This window comes from Fragaria vesca, linkage group LG1 (assembly GCF_000184155.1).
Source record: "Fragaria vesca subsp. vesca linkage group LG1, FraVesHawaii_1.0, whole genome shotgun sequence".
NCBI classification, from domain to species: Eukaryota; Viridiplantae; Streptophyta; class Magnoliopsida; order Rosales; family Rosaceae; genus Fragaria; species Fragaria vesca.
This window is the reverse complement of record NC_020491.1, coordinates 12603850-12616993: the sequence shown is the minus strand read 5'-3', so window position 1 is coordinate 12616993 and position 13144 is coordinate 12603850. Positions and strand designations below refer to the sequence as shown.

Genomic DNA, 13144 nt, shown 5'->3' with positions numbered 1-13144 from the left:
TTAGACGACGGAACATGGACGACGAATGGTTTTTCGTCGTGTATGAAAATCCTAGTCGACGGAAGACATGTACGGTTATTTTCCGTCGCCTAGGATATCTTAGACGACAAATGTGGTATCCTAGACGACGGTTCCTCTTCCGTCGGTGGGGAATTACTTAGCCGACGGAATTAGTATAATTCCGTCGGCTAAGTTGATATTTCCTGTAGTGGAAGGGCACCAAATTTGTGCCTAGGAAACTTGAAAGGTGCTTGGTCGAAGTTCCTACCGCTTGTTAATTCAGCCCTGTAATATGAAGCTGAACCTTGTCGTGCAGAGAAACTTTAATTGGTTAGTTGGTACCCTGGTTTGATTGATACATATATGCTCGATAACATGATGTAAGTCTAATGGTGATCTTCCGAATTATGGTAGAATTTGGTTTTGACAACCACTTTCATGATCGATATGACATAATCAAGTGTTTCATTCATGGTGAAACACAGTTTCCATGTATAATATTCTCTTTTTTTTTTCTTTTTCTTTTGGTTACAAAGGGTGCTAAAAGGCACAAGCAAAATAAAAACAGAAGCTAAACATGCATTACAGCAGTTGCCAGATCTTCTGGCTCTGGTAACAGCACTCAAGTCATCAAGGAAAACTTGGACAGCATGAACATATTCTTTGTACTCGTATAATTTGGGGTGAAAATATATTCTTCTTTTTTTAAAAAAAATATTCCAAATCAAGGTTTCCTAACTATACATACTAGCGCAATAGGAACAACATTCCTTATTCATGTACAAAATCATATATATTAATAATCATAATCTAATGAGGTATGGCCGTTAATGTAAGTTTCCCTCAATGAACTGGTAATTGATACTACTTGATCGAAGTGCTATATTTAATTATTTTGAGTCTAAAATTTCCTTATTCTGATGGTATTAGGAATGATTTGCTTTTGATGTCGGCATTAGGAAAGTTCTCTAAGTCTAGCCAGTGCTTCTAATCTAAAAAGAAGCAGAAAATGACATCCCACTACCATAAACAGTTGCATAACACAGAAAAACCATCTTTCAACAGATTTAAACAAACAAGGACATAAACCCAGGCCCACAATGCATAGTATCATGCCCTGTCAGCAATTTATTACGTAAAATACCTAAAAAACCATTATTTTTAAAATATCTACAAAACTGTCACTGCCATGTCTCCACCATTTTCAGATCTGAGAGTCTCTCTTCTTCTTCTTCTTTCTTCTTCTTCTTCTTCTTCTTCTTAGAAATTGAATTTTGAAATTGAAATTCAATTCGATGCAGGGTATCCTTATAATCTGGATTTCGACTATGGAGCTCTGAGCCAGTTGCAGCATTTCTCGATCAACAATTTCGGCGATCCGTTTATTGAGAGCAACTACGGTGTCCATTCGAGGCAGTTTGAGGTGGAAGTTCTTGATTGGTTTGCTCGGCTGTGGGAGATTAAGAAGAATGAGTACTGGGATTACATCACCAATTGCGGTACGGAAGGAAATCTGCATGGAATTCTAGTTGGGTAAGTCTACGATTCTATTGAACTGGATGAAGGATTGAGCTAGTTATGGCTAAACTAAAGAATTTGATTGTTTGCAGGAGAGAAGTGCATCCGGATGGGATTCTGTATGCTTCCAAGGACTTGGATTTTGGAAGGCTAAAGTTACATGATGTGAATGTTTTTATAAATGTGTTTCTAAGGAATAGAAGAGGGGAAGAGAGCCAGGTTAGAACACTATGAATGAAGATAAGATATGACTATTGATTCATAGAAAAAGGACAAATTTTTTTGGGTTTTTCTGGAATTGGGTTATATATGGGATTGATTGTTTGGAAAGGGTTAAGATTACATGCTGGGAATGCTTTTTGTGTGGTTTTGATCAAGGAAGTATGACGGAAAAGAAGAGATCCAGGTTTCGAAACTAGAAGCTACAGAAATGCAGAGGCTGATGATGAAATTGAAACTGAAATGGAACAAAGGAAGAGAGAGATTACAATAATGGAGGTGAGCTGCAAATGGAGGAGGATAATGTTTAATTGGAGGGAAGAGAGAAACAAGATGAACTGTGAAAGGAGCTAGCCAGGGAGTTATGAACTGCAAGTGTGTTTGATTAAAGGCGAGGTGCATCGAGGGTTTATATATACACAAATCGAGACATGGCAAAGTCCCAAGGCAGGCTCCAACCGGGGACCTTGATAATACAAACATTCACAGCATGTAACTTTAGCCTTCCAAAATTCAAGTTCTTCTAAGAATTTGATTGTTTGTATGAGTGTTCTGCAGTAGCAGAGATTATGAGTGTTCTCTACACTTCTTCTTTTTGCAGAAAGCACAATAAAAAAAAAGATGTTTATGAGACTCAAATAAACATCACGGAGACTACGTCGATATATTAAAATCCTCAAATAAGAGTACTGTCTTTTTCTTGAGAAAAAAGACATCCAATTGCAATTTTAGTACTCAAAACCTGCTACTACACGTACTGAAAATAGTTGCTATTACATTTGCTGCTACTGCACTTACTGAAGCTGTTACTGAAGCTGCCACTACATTTACTGAGCCACTTAAAACCTGCTACTGTATTTATTGAAGCTGCTACTACACTAGCTGTACCACTATAACCCTGCTACTACATATGTTGTAAGTGTAGCTTTTTAGCAAAACATGATACTACATTTGCTGAGCCACTGAAAACATGTTACTGCACTTATTGAAGCTGCTACTACACTAGCTGAACCACTAAAACTCTGCTACTACATCTGTTGGAAGTGTAGCTTTCTAGCAAAACATGCTACTACATTAGCTGAGCCACTGAAAATTTGCTACTGCACTTACTGAAGCTGCTACTACATTAATTGAACCACTAAAATCTGCTACTACATCTGTTGGAAATGTAGTTTTCCAGCAAAACATGCTACTACATTAGCTGAGCCACTGAAAACTTGCTACTACTTCTACTGAGATGTTAACCTCTGCTACTACTTTCTACTGGAATGTTAACCCCTGCTACTACTTCTACTAGAATTAATTGCTACTACTACTGGGATAATAACCCCTGCTACTACTTCTGCTGGAATGTTAACCTCTGTTACTACTTCTATAGGAAATTAACTGCTACTACACTAAATTATTAAAAACCTGCTACTGTACCATTTACTGAAAAATCTTAAAATGAGAGATTTTTCTCTTCTAAAAGCATATTTAATTAGTGTAGGGTTACTTTGGTAAATTAAAACATGACAAATGGCATGCAGAAAAAAGATTGTCCTTAATTATTAAAAACTGTCCTTATTTGTTTAACAACAACACAAGTAGATTTATTTGTGTTTCAAATCTTTTTGGATGATGTATATGTGATTTGCTAAAAAAGAAGATGGTGTTTCCTTATTCTAGTTGTATTAGGAATGATTTTTTTCCTTTTTATGTTGGGAATACTATAACATCCCTATATATATAACTTGTGTAGGGCATGCAGGATAACAAGGACAAGTTTAAGAAGAACAATGTCGACTTCAAATGAAATTGAGAATCGAAAAACAAAGAAACATGGCCGTATCGAAGATATCGAAATTGAAATGCAAGAAGCAACCGACCATTGTGAAGAAATTCGCCACCTTGTGCAAGAAAAAGCGAAACACAGCCGTGTGGAGGTTGAAGACATCCGCGAATACAAAGAAGCAATCACTCGTCTAGAAGAAGGTTTCCGAAAATATAAAGAAGCACTCCACGTCCACGGTTGCGCTCCTCCTCCAGGATTCCACCGTCAACAAGAAAACTTGGTGTTTCTGAAAGAAACAGCCCAGCGTCAAGAAGATAAACTTCTAAACGCCAAGCAGGAAGCGGAGAGGGGCCGCAACTTTGTTAGGAAGGTCTTCAAAGGGGTGCTGGGTATTGGCGCATTTTATGTTTTCTGATAAGTTTTTTTCGTTTTGATTATGTAACTTTTATGTATTAAACAATACATCATACTCGATGAAATTTTAGAGAGTAAATATTTTTTATCTGCCAAACCATTCTATGGTGGCCGTTATTGTTAATAATGCAGTACGTTACAAGGAAAATGCATGCATGTGTAGGGTTTAAGATATGTTACTTCATGATTAAGCTGACTATAAAAGTTATTAACCTTGTCTATATTATATATAGGGAAAAGGGTAAGTTTTTACAATAGTGTGTAAAGAGCTCATGGGTGAACATAGAACTTAGGCTAAAGAATCAATGGTCCAAGGACCAAGCTAGTCTTTTAGTTTTGGATAATCAACGGTGGTTGATGAACTTAGAGTGGCATACAAATAACCTTTACCTGGCATGGTTACTTTGAAACACTAGCTTCATATATATGTACGTACAAGCTAGCAAGTTTGTGAATGGATTTCCAGCTTAATTAGTTAGGTTTGTCTGGATCTAGTGCTACATTGATTAATATCGTAAGAGATAACAGTACGTAATAAGCTAGCCTACCTGAGAACTAGTAGAGAACAATGCAAACCAATAAACGATCGAGCATGAGTAGTGGATTGGGGTGCGAGTTCCGTAAGCGACCAGATAGCTTTTGGTGCGGGTTCTTTGATTACTATATTTCATTTGAGGACTTATATCGAAAAGAACCAAGAAATAGACTTCCAACTTGACATAGTTGCCAAAAAATCATCTGCTATCACAATATCAAAAGTACTGGTTTGGCATTCATGGTAGCTATGATCAAGCGTATTGTTTTACAATGATCAATAGCCGCTTCAATACAATGATGAATGACCAAGGACTGATAATAGTTTGGAAATAGAGTTCAACAAAGATGTCTATTATAAATTACCCAAAAATATGCACCAATAGTTCAATTCTTGAAAGCCAAAATTCTACGATCCACACATCACATTAGTCATAGTTTTGGTTCCCAAAATTTGAGGTGAGGGATAGTTGGCTACTGCATGTTAAGGTACGAGACTTGCGATGCAAGATTAGAAGTCCTTCCAGGCTTGACAGTTAATCCTCTTAGACAAGCAGAACCCCATTTACGCATCCATCGTTCTCTGGATTATTCGTCACCTGTGCATATTTCCCTGCATTCACCAGCAAAGATGAGTACAACCACACAAGTCACAAATCTAGAAGTACCCTCATTCAAAAGAGCAGAATGCCAAGCAGACGGAGGTTTTGAACTCACCCCATACCACTTTCCCGTTAGGTGTGACTAGACCAAGTTCACTTACATTCACCTGATATAGAAATGACACACAAGAAACAGCTTGAGACATCATGATATTGAAATTATAGTCATGATTTGACACAAAGCTTATAGGTACCTCAATGATGGTTCCCTTGGTCAAGACACCAAGAGAGGTGTACATTTGACCATTAGGGTTTTTCTTCACACCAATGATCTCAAGGTTAAAAGTACATTTGAGTTCAGGGTGTGTCACATGAGCTTTGGTGAATTCGGCAAACCACTGGGCCGGATAAATCGCTCATATTTGGGAGGTTTCCTTGTAAAACCTGGTCCCACAAACGTTGCTTTTGTGATCATCCGCTTCCATTGCTTAGCTGCACAGAGGAACCAAAATATAAGCTACCAAGAATGAAGCAAAACAAGTACATCAAATACACTTGCGTAACAGCTTTACGAGCGTAGCATGAATATATATAAAAGAAGAACAATTTTATCTGGTCGTCTAGAAAATACAATATCATAAGCCTAAATAATGACTGTTTATAAATCTAAATAATGACTGTTTATAAACCACAAATTCACTTCAAACTCTATCAATTGAAAGCTAATTGCATATGAATATAGAGAAGTGAAGTTCTTACTCTTGCGTTTGCCTGTTCTAAGAACTTTAAACATCTCATCTTCAGCGACAGGCCTCACCTGGAAATGATACAACTCAGTCAGAAAATCATTTATTCACACAATAAAGAGTACATGTCCAAAAGTTGCGACATTGTGTTACCTTAGGCAGAGGGACTTCCCATTTCCCAGCTTTCTCTTTCCGTTTTTGCTTGATGGAATTGCTAAGAGTCTATTAACAGCATCAAGTCAGATAGCATCCATAAAAAGGTTTCTTAATGATTCTCTTTATTAGTTGTTCAACCATACCTTTGCTCGTGTCGTATTGTCACGATCTAACAGATATGCTGGAACAGCTCCTTCATGAACATCCTCATCAACCTTGTGCCTAGTCGATGACTCCTCATGCATAGCCAATCTGTCAACATTGACAAATATAAAACTCAGATACAGGTTAATGTAATGAGTACTTTAATAAACAGTCAACAGTCAACACACCCTACAGTGTGAGCTATCAACCAAGACAAACTACCCTAATAAGCGTATAAACTTGTACATATCATCACAACTACATATTGTGTATTATCACACAACAAAATTAATAATGGTCAAGTAATTATTGCTGCATGAATACACACACACACACACATAATACTTCTGAGACGAGAAGAACACATGGGTGGGAAAAAGAAATAATATCAATAACCACGAAAGAAGAATCTCATAGCCATTAATTATACGCTAAACATATTATCTGATAATACAAAACTTCTGAGTTACAGCAAAGTGTAAAGAGAACAGTCCACAGAGCAGAACTATGAAGAAACAAAGAAAGCTCAGTTAAATTAGAGTATTAGACTATAACCCGATAAACAGAACTCACGTTTTCTTCATCAGAGCCTTTTCTGCATAGCGCTTCTTGGCAAACATCTTGCCTTTAATACCCAGAGCCTGTTCCATTACAAAATTTAGTAAGAAACATAGTAAGAGAACACAATATTATTTAAAGTTGATTTCTCAGGTTAAATGGGAAAATAAATAGAATTGACCTTTTGCGCGATTTCAGAGCGCTTGTGGACTTCACGAGCTTCCTTCTTGCGCTTGCGCTCAAAATGATCAGGTCTGTACCCATATCGCTTCCTGTGAAGATCTATATAATCTCCCTGCGGCTGAATTCCACAAATAACAAACAATATGAAATTTCGACATAAATAAATAAGATAAATATAAACAGAGAGAAACAGACACAAGACATACCATGGTTACAGGGGTTTGTTGCTCTCAGTCTGTTCTTATTAATCACAAGCAAGCCTCCACAAGAATCTTCAAATTAGAAATTAACCATCAGAAGCAAGTACATTTATGGACTCTTAAACCTTGAAAACCCAAAGTGATATACTCTGACATCAAAAACATAACATCAGAGGCACGCAATCATACAACTTCACATGTCGCGGCTCAAGCATCTCCCCAAACTAGTTTCATATTCATGTAAATAAGATATGCAGACATCACGATTCATGTAAAACCCAATATTCTTTCTTCTCTACTGCTAAATTCCCTAATCCAGAGCCATTTCACTTTCCAATTCTTCTGGGCATCATCAATCAACCCCAAAAATCAATAAGCTCAAGCTGGGCAAGTTTACACAACATCTCTAGAGACCGTAAAGGCTATGCATCGCCGCCAAATACGGCGGAGCAGCGGTGGCTCGTAACACCCATTTACTAAATATATGGTCAAGAGAAAGAAACAACTTTGTTACCTTTGGGAGTGGCGACGTCGGTTTGGCCTCCTTTGCCTCTCTCCTTTCTTCTTTGCCTCTCTCCTTTATAAACCCTAAACCCGTCCGCTTACGACATAATGACCAATTTACCCTTTCCCGCGCGAAGATTATCAAAATGCCCTCAGAGCGAACGAACAAAAAATACCTGAACAAATCGGAGCGGATTCAGTGCAACATGTTGCACCTGAACCAGACGAGGGCGGCGATCATGATTGTGGGGTTCTGGCGAGCTCGGAGGCTAGGGTTTTGGGAAGCTAGGAGGCGAGGGAGGGGATGAATGACATCGAGGTGTGGGGAGTGCTTGATGGCTTAGCGGTTAGAATCGACGGCGTCGGCGGGGGCACCGGTGATAACGCAGATCGGAGATCGGGACTTAGAGAGGAGCGTCGTAGAGGAAGGGAAGGAGGGGACGGCGTACTTGAAGAGAGAGACAATGGGAGAAGATGGGTGAGAGAGGTTGGTTGTTGGAGGCCTGCCATCGTGGCGAATGGGAACGGCGGGGGTTTGTATAGAATGAATGCAGCGTTCGATCGATACAAGTTTAATTCTCAGTTGCTTGGGTTTCTTTCGGCATGAATAATAATACAGTCTAGGCTTCTAGCATACATCATACTAATATTGCAACCTTAAGGCCAGTGGCGTAGCCAGAAAACTAAACTAGGAGGGTCAGAATTTAACATCAATTATACTAAACAAAAATAAATTTTTTAATCTTCTTTTATTTTTCTCCCTTGTACTTGGGGGCACATAATTGTTCATTCTTTTTTGCATTAGAGAAGCTAGTATCGCACTATTGCCTAAAGCCTTACCCGTTTGAATAAAAATATATATTATATCCACGACAATTGCTTATATTGTGAGACATTTTCTTAGATCGTATAGAAGTAATATGTAACATAATTAGTGTGAGGGTCAAATTTTAAACTAATTTGTAATATAAGCATGAAAGTGGTAATTGCATCAACCAATGATGGATAGAATTGAAAAGTGAGAAGGGTCATTTGAACCCTCTCACTCTCATGTGGCTACGCCACTGCTTAAGGCTATATTCCTCCTGATGAAGAACGACCATCCACTTTTGTTCTATTTCTTTCTCGCCGTCGTAATACAGGTCGTGGTTGCGGGTCGACGGTCGTCTATCCGGGTCTAAGAAGTTCGGGCCTTCGTGCGTGTGATCTGGTGCATCTGATCACATTCAGCAATCTGTATATTCAATCTAAATGGCTCAGATGAAGCCCTAAAGAAGCTAAACGGTCCAGATCGCACCATTTAATATTCTGATTTTCTTAAATATTTTCTTTAATTCAGAAACTTCCAAAAACCACTAAAACTAGCTTAGTTATCTAAAAATATCCATAAACTCGTGACGTCGTGTATTGTATTACTAACTACTTAAATTAAGGACTTAACCGTGTGAAATTTTATGAAAAACACTATCAGAGAAATTTTTTTTTTTTTCTTTTGAAAGAAATGGAACTCTTTTAGACTTAAAGCTTATTACGACCTTTACTTAAAATAAAAAATAAAAAATAAAAATAAAAAAAAGCTTATTACGACCAAACCCGATCAATGAATGAACAATCCGAAGATTGCTCAAGGCACAAAGTAAAAGCTTAATGCAAAGTAAATACTACGAAATGAAAAAACAAACCGCAAAGGTGTCCAAATTAAACAAGGCAGACATGAGAACTAAAAAAATATAGTAACCTACATCGCTCTAAGATTATACTAAACTCTCAACAGTTAAGGCCTAAGACCTCATGGTGTACCTTTCACCGTTTAGAGAGAGATAGAACAAGACTAGGGTTTTGTAAGGATCTTTCCTAGTGAGACTAGGCCACCAAAGGTCCAGCCCAACCAAGACTAGGGTTTTGTAGGATCTTTCCTAGTGATTTCGAAAATACGACAGACGAGATCCATTGTCTAATATTATACTTACTATTCTTTAGCAGCCTAACACATGCGTAGCCGTGTAGGGTGTGCCATGTATTATTATTATTTTTTTCGGTGGCACATAACTAGTTATATATGTACCTACTAATGTAGGCTATTTCTTCTAGGAAAATATTACCGGATTAAATGACCCATTATTTCAACATAAATACGGTTTTTTGATAATTCAAAATAAATACTTAATTAACCGCATTTATCTGGGGAATGACGATATACAAGCTAGGCTGATTTTTTTTTAGAATAAACATGGTAATTAACTACGGAGAAAATACACGATTAATTAGGCAAGGTCAAATTGCCAAAAATTTGTACAATAGTTGACTCATGTACTTTTTTCATTCCTTTAAAAAAAGTAATTCGATTTATTAGGTTAATTTTATTTAAAAATAAATTAGTTATTACAAATACAACAATAGAAATAATAAATAGATAATTATACCTAATCATAATTCTAATAGCAAATTTTACACGCCTACCCCATAAGAGCACATGGGATCTACATCATTCAGAATGGGTAAATAGGTGAATTCCATATTTAATGTATTTTAACAAAATAAATAAAGAAGGATAAAACTCTCGCCAAAACATTTAAAAATCGTATTAATTGCATTTTGGAATTAATTGTTAATTAATATTTACCCTAGTCTTACTTTTACCATATTCATTCAATTTTTTTTTGTTACAATTCTCTTTAACGGTGTTAATATTGGGGTTAGTGTCATGTAGTTGACTGCATTAAATGAATGATAGTGATTGGTCGGTCATAGTTGGTTCACATACACCATGGTACATACAAGAACTTTCATGAAGAAATAAGTTGTCTTCTTCCTGGATCGATATGTCTCTCTGCTGCGACGAAAACACAGGCTTGGCCAAACCAAGGATTATAATCTCTGCGATATATCTGATATCTCTTTTTTTCAAATGACCGATATATCTATAGAGGTCAATATCTTATCTTCCACCGTATCTACGATATTTCCCCTATATTTCTCCGATACCGTCAAATATCTCCGATATTTATGATATTTCCAATATATCACCGATATATTAAAAAAATATCTGTAAAAAAACGGAAATGATATCCGGAAGAGAAGTAATTCTCTCGAGGTATATCTTAATGAAGAGTGTGGGTCTCGAGTGATATCTATGATAAAAGTAATTCCCTCGAGGTATATCCCAATGAAGAGTGAGGGTCTTGACTCTTGAGTGATTTCCGAAAGAGAAATTCTCTCGAGGTATATCTAGAATATAAATAATTCCAACTTAAGGTATATCTCAATGAAGAGTGTGGGTCTGGAGTGATATTTAGGATAGAAGTAATTTCCTCGAGGTATATCCCAATGAAGAGTGATGGTCTTGAGTGATTTCCAAAAGATAAGTAATTCCCTTGAGGTGTATCCCAATAAAGAGTGGTGGTCTTAAGAAGATGATGATGAAGACAGTGGAAGCGGAAAAGGTGGTGGAAATACCGGGTTTGTACATGGACAATCTTCTACAGTTGGTGGATTGAACAATTTTTAATTTGAAGAAAATTACGATCATGCCTCTCATGATCATGGCTATAGAAGTACTAGATATGAAGCGCAAGAGGATACCATGTATGAGAGGAGGACTAGATGTCCAAATGATGATCAAGATGTTGTTTCAGTTGCACTAAGTTTTGAGTCTATCAGTTTAGGTAGTGGGACTGGAACCTCAAATGAATCTCAAGAAGACAACAATCAATATGGCTATAATATTTATGGCTATAATCAATGCGCTGAAGTCAGTGATCAGTCATCCAGTTTGATTCATCCTTACTATTTATACATCAGTCATTTAGTGACCTCTAGTCCTCCTATCATACATGGTATCCTCTTGTGCTATATACCTAGTACTTCAATGTGCGGGAAACAGTCGGCTACTCCAAAGACATATATGATTATCATATTCAACACTACAATTCGTACTATATGAGTCATATGTCTTGGTCTGATTATTGTACTTTTGTGGACCAGCGTGCGTCTTATCAACAACCTAGATTCTCGTTCTGGATGTAGATAAAGTTGATGTTTATAATATTTATATGTAAATCCAATAAATTAAATATTTCAGAAAAAAAATTCTTCCCAAAATCCCGATATTTTTTCCCAAATTTCCCGATATATCTGATATCTCCCTTTTCTAAATGACCGATAGATACACCGATACCGATATTTTAATCCTTGGGCCATACCTGATGGTAAGCCTTTCCTTCCTTTCGTGTTTGAACGAGAATATTTGATTTCAATTTTAACTGGAATTAATTTTCAAATGTCAGGTAGCAACAAGACCGGCCATTGATTACGTTTTCCCTTTATCCCATATTGATATATTGGTCAATCCTATTCAAACACAAAAAATCCTTGTGGAGTTAGGAAAGGCAAGAAGGTGGTGATCATAGCAAAAGAGCTTGAAGTATTGCAAGATCAGTGGCTGCAGTAAGGTAACACACGATTAAATGCTTGATTCTGTACAAAGGTAACAATTCTTTATCTCATTTTGGTAAGTTGTTAAATGAATGATGAATTTGTGGGATTTCACATTCATAGCTATTTCCTCCATGATCATAGGAATTTATTTCATGATTTCCTTAACAATTGATATCTGCTCCTTTATGAGAGAAATATTGTTTAGGAATATGTTTCTACTGGTATGCAAAGTGCTTAATCAAAGTAAAAGATATGATTGTGGAATATGATTGCTGAGTGCAAGTGTTACGGAAAATACAAAGTGATGATTCATTGATTGTAGTCCATGAATTGAAGAGCATCAGTTAAGGGGGAGAATTATATTTTCTATATATATAGCTCATGCTATGCTGTGTGGAGGTGTGCTTGTTGCAGCTGTTGTTTAGACTTTGATATCTTAGTCTCTGAGTTACAAATGTATTTTACTCTTGCTGCATACTGTGTATGTATGATCATATGATCTAAAGTTTCTCTCTTACTTGCATTCATATTGCACTTTAGTTTGATGAAGTTGTGAGTGATCCGAGTGGTAGTTGTTGATTGTGTTGGAGAATCAAGCAAGGCCTGGTTGTGTGAAGAACCTGTGTGATAGCCATGAGTGAAGTGAATCTCTAGATTGTATGAAAGAATCTGAGGTGTAAATACTGGTATCTTAGCTATATCAGTAGGAGAAGTTTTTAGTTGTTCTTGTGTAAAACCAATTGATTTAACTGATCATGAGTGTGTACATAGAAAGGAGTGTAAAAACTAGAATGACTAGTTCCTTATGTAGTTGTCTTGGAGAACTATCTATCTTTGTAAACTCAAATTGAAGATTAGTGAAATAATCTTATCTGATGCCTTTTTCCTCTTTAAGGTTTTTGCATCAGATTTTTGTTATCACTCTTGTTGTGTTCATTGACATTTCTACAACATTTCTATATCTTTAGCCCATGTGAACCTGGTAAGTTTTCATGTCTTCGTTTTCTCTTATGATGATGAGCATGACTCAACACAATGTTGCTATGCCCATCCACAAGTTATTCAGCAATAGGTTTTTTTTTTTAACTAACTAAATAATACTATTATAAATTGAAGCCTTTAAGGATGTCACTAGGAACCCTCTCATTATAAAAA

At 36.7% G+C, this 13144-nt stretch overlaps 1 non-coding gene and 1 pseudogene across 2 annotated transcripts; one reads left to right on the top strand and one right to left on the bottom strand.

Moving 5' to 3' along the window:
• The first annotated feature begins 1257 nt into the window (after nt 1-1257).
• Nucleotides 1258-2325, top strand: LOC101303364. The gene is made up of 2 exons (XR_183732.1): nt 1258-1533; nt 1611-2325. It is a non-coding gene; the product is annotated as an uncharacterized LOC101303364 (transcript).
• Nucleotides 2326-4670: 2345 nt separating this feature from the next.
• Nucleotides 4671-7606, bottom strand: LOC101302202 (annotated as a pseudogene). Its single transcript, XR_183731.1, has 10 exons — nt 7563-7606; nt 7055-7120; nt 6847-6966; nt 6681-6748; nt 6107-6215; nt 5961-6029; nt 5821-5878; nt 5316-5553; nt 5177-5228; nt 4671-5072 (listed from the first exon to the last, which is right to left on the bottom strand). The product of XR_183731.1 is annotated as a ribosome biogenesis protein NSA2 homolog (transcript).
• Nucleotides 7607-13144: the final 5538 nt, after the last annotated feature.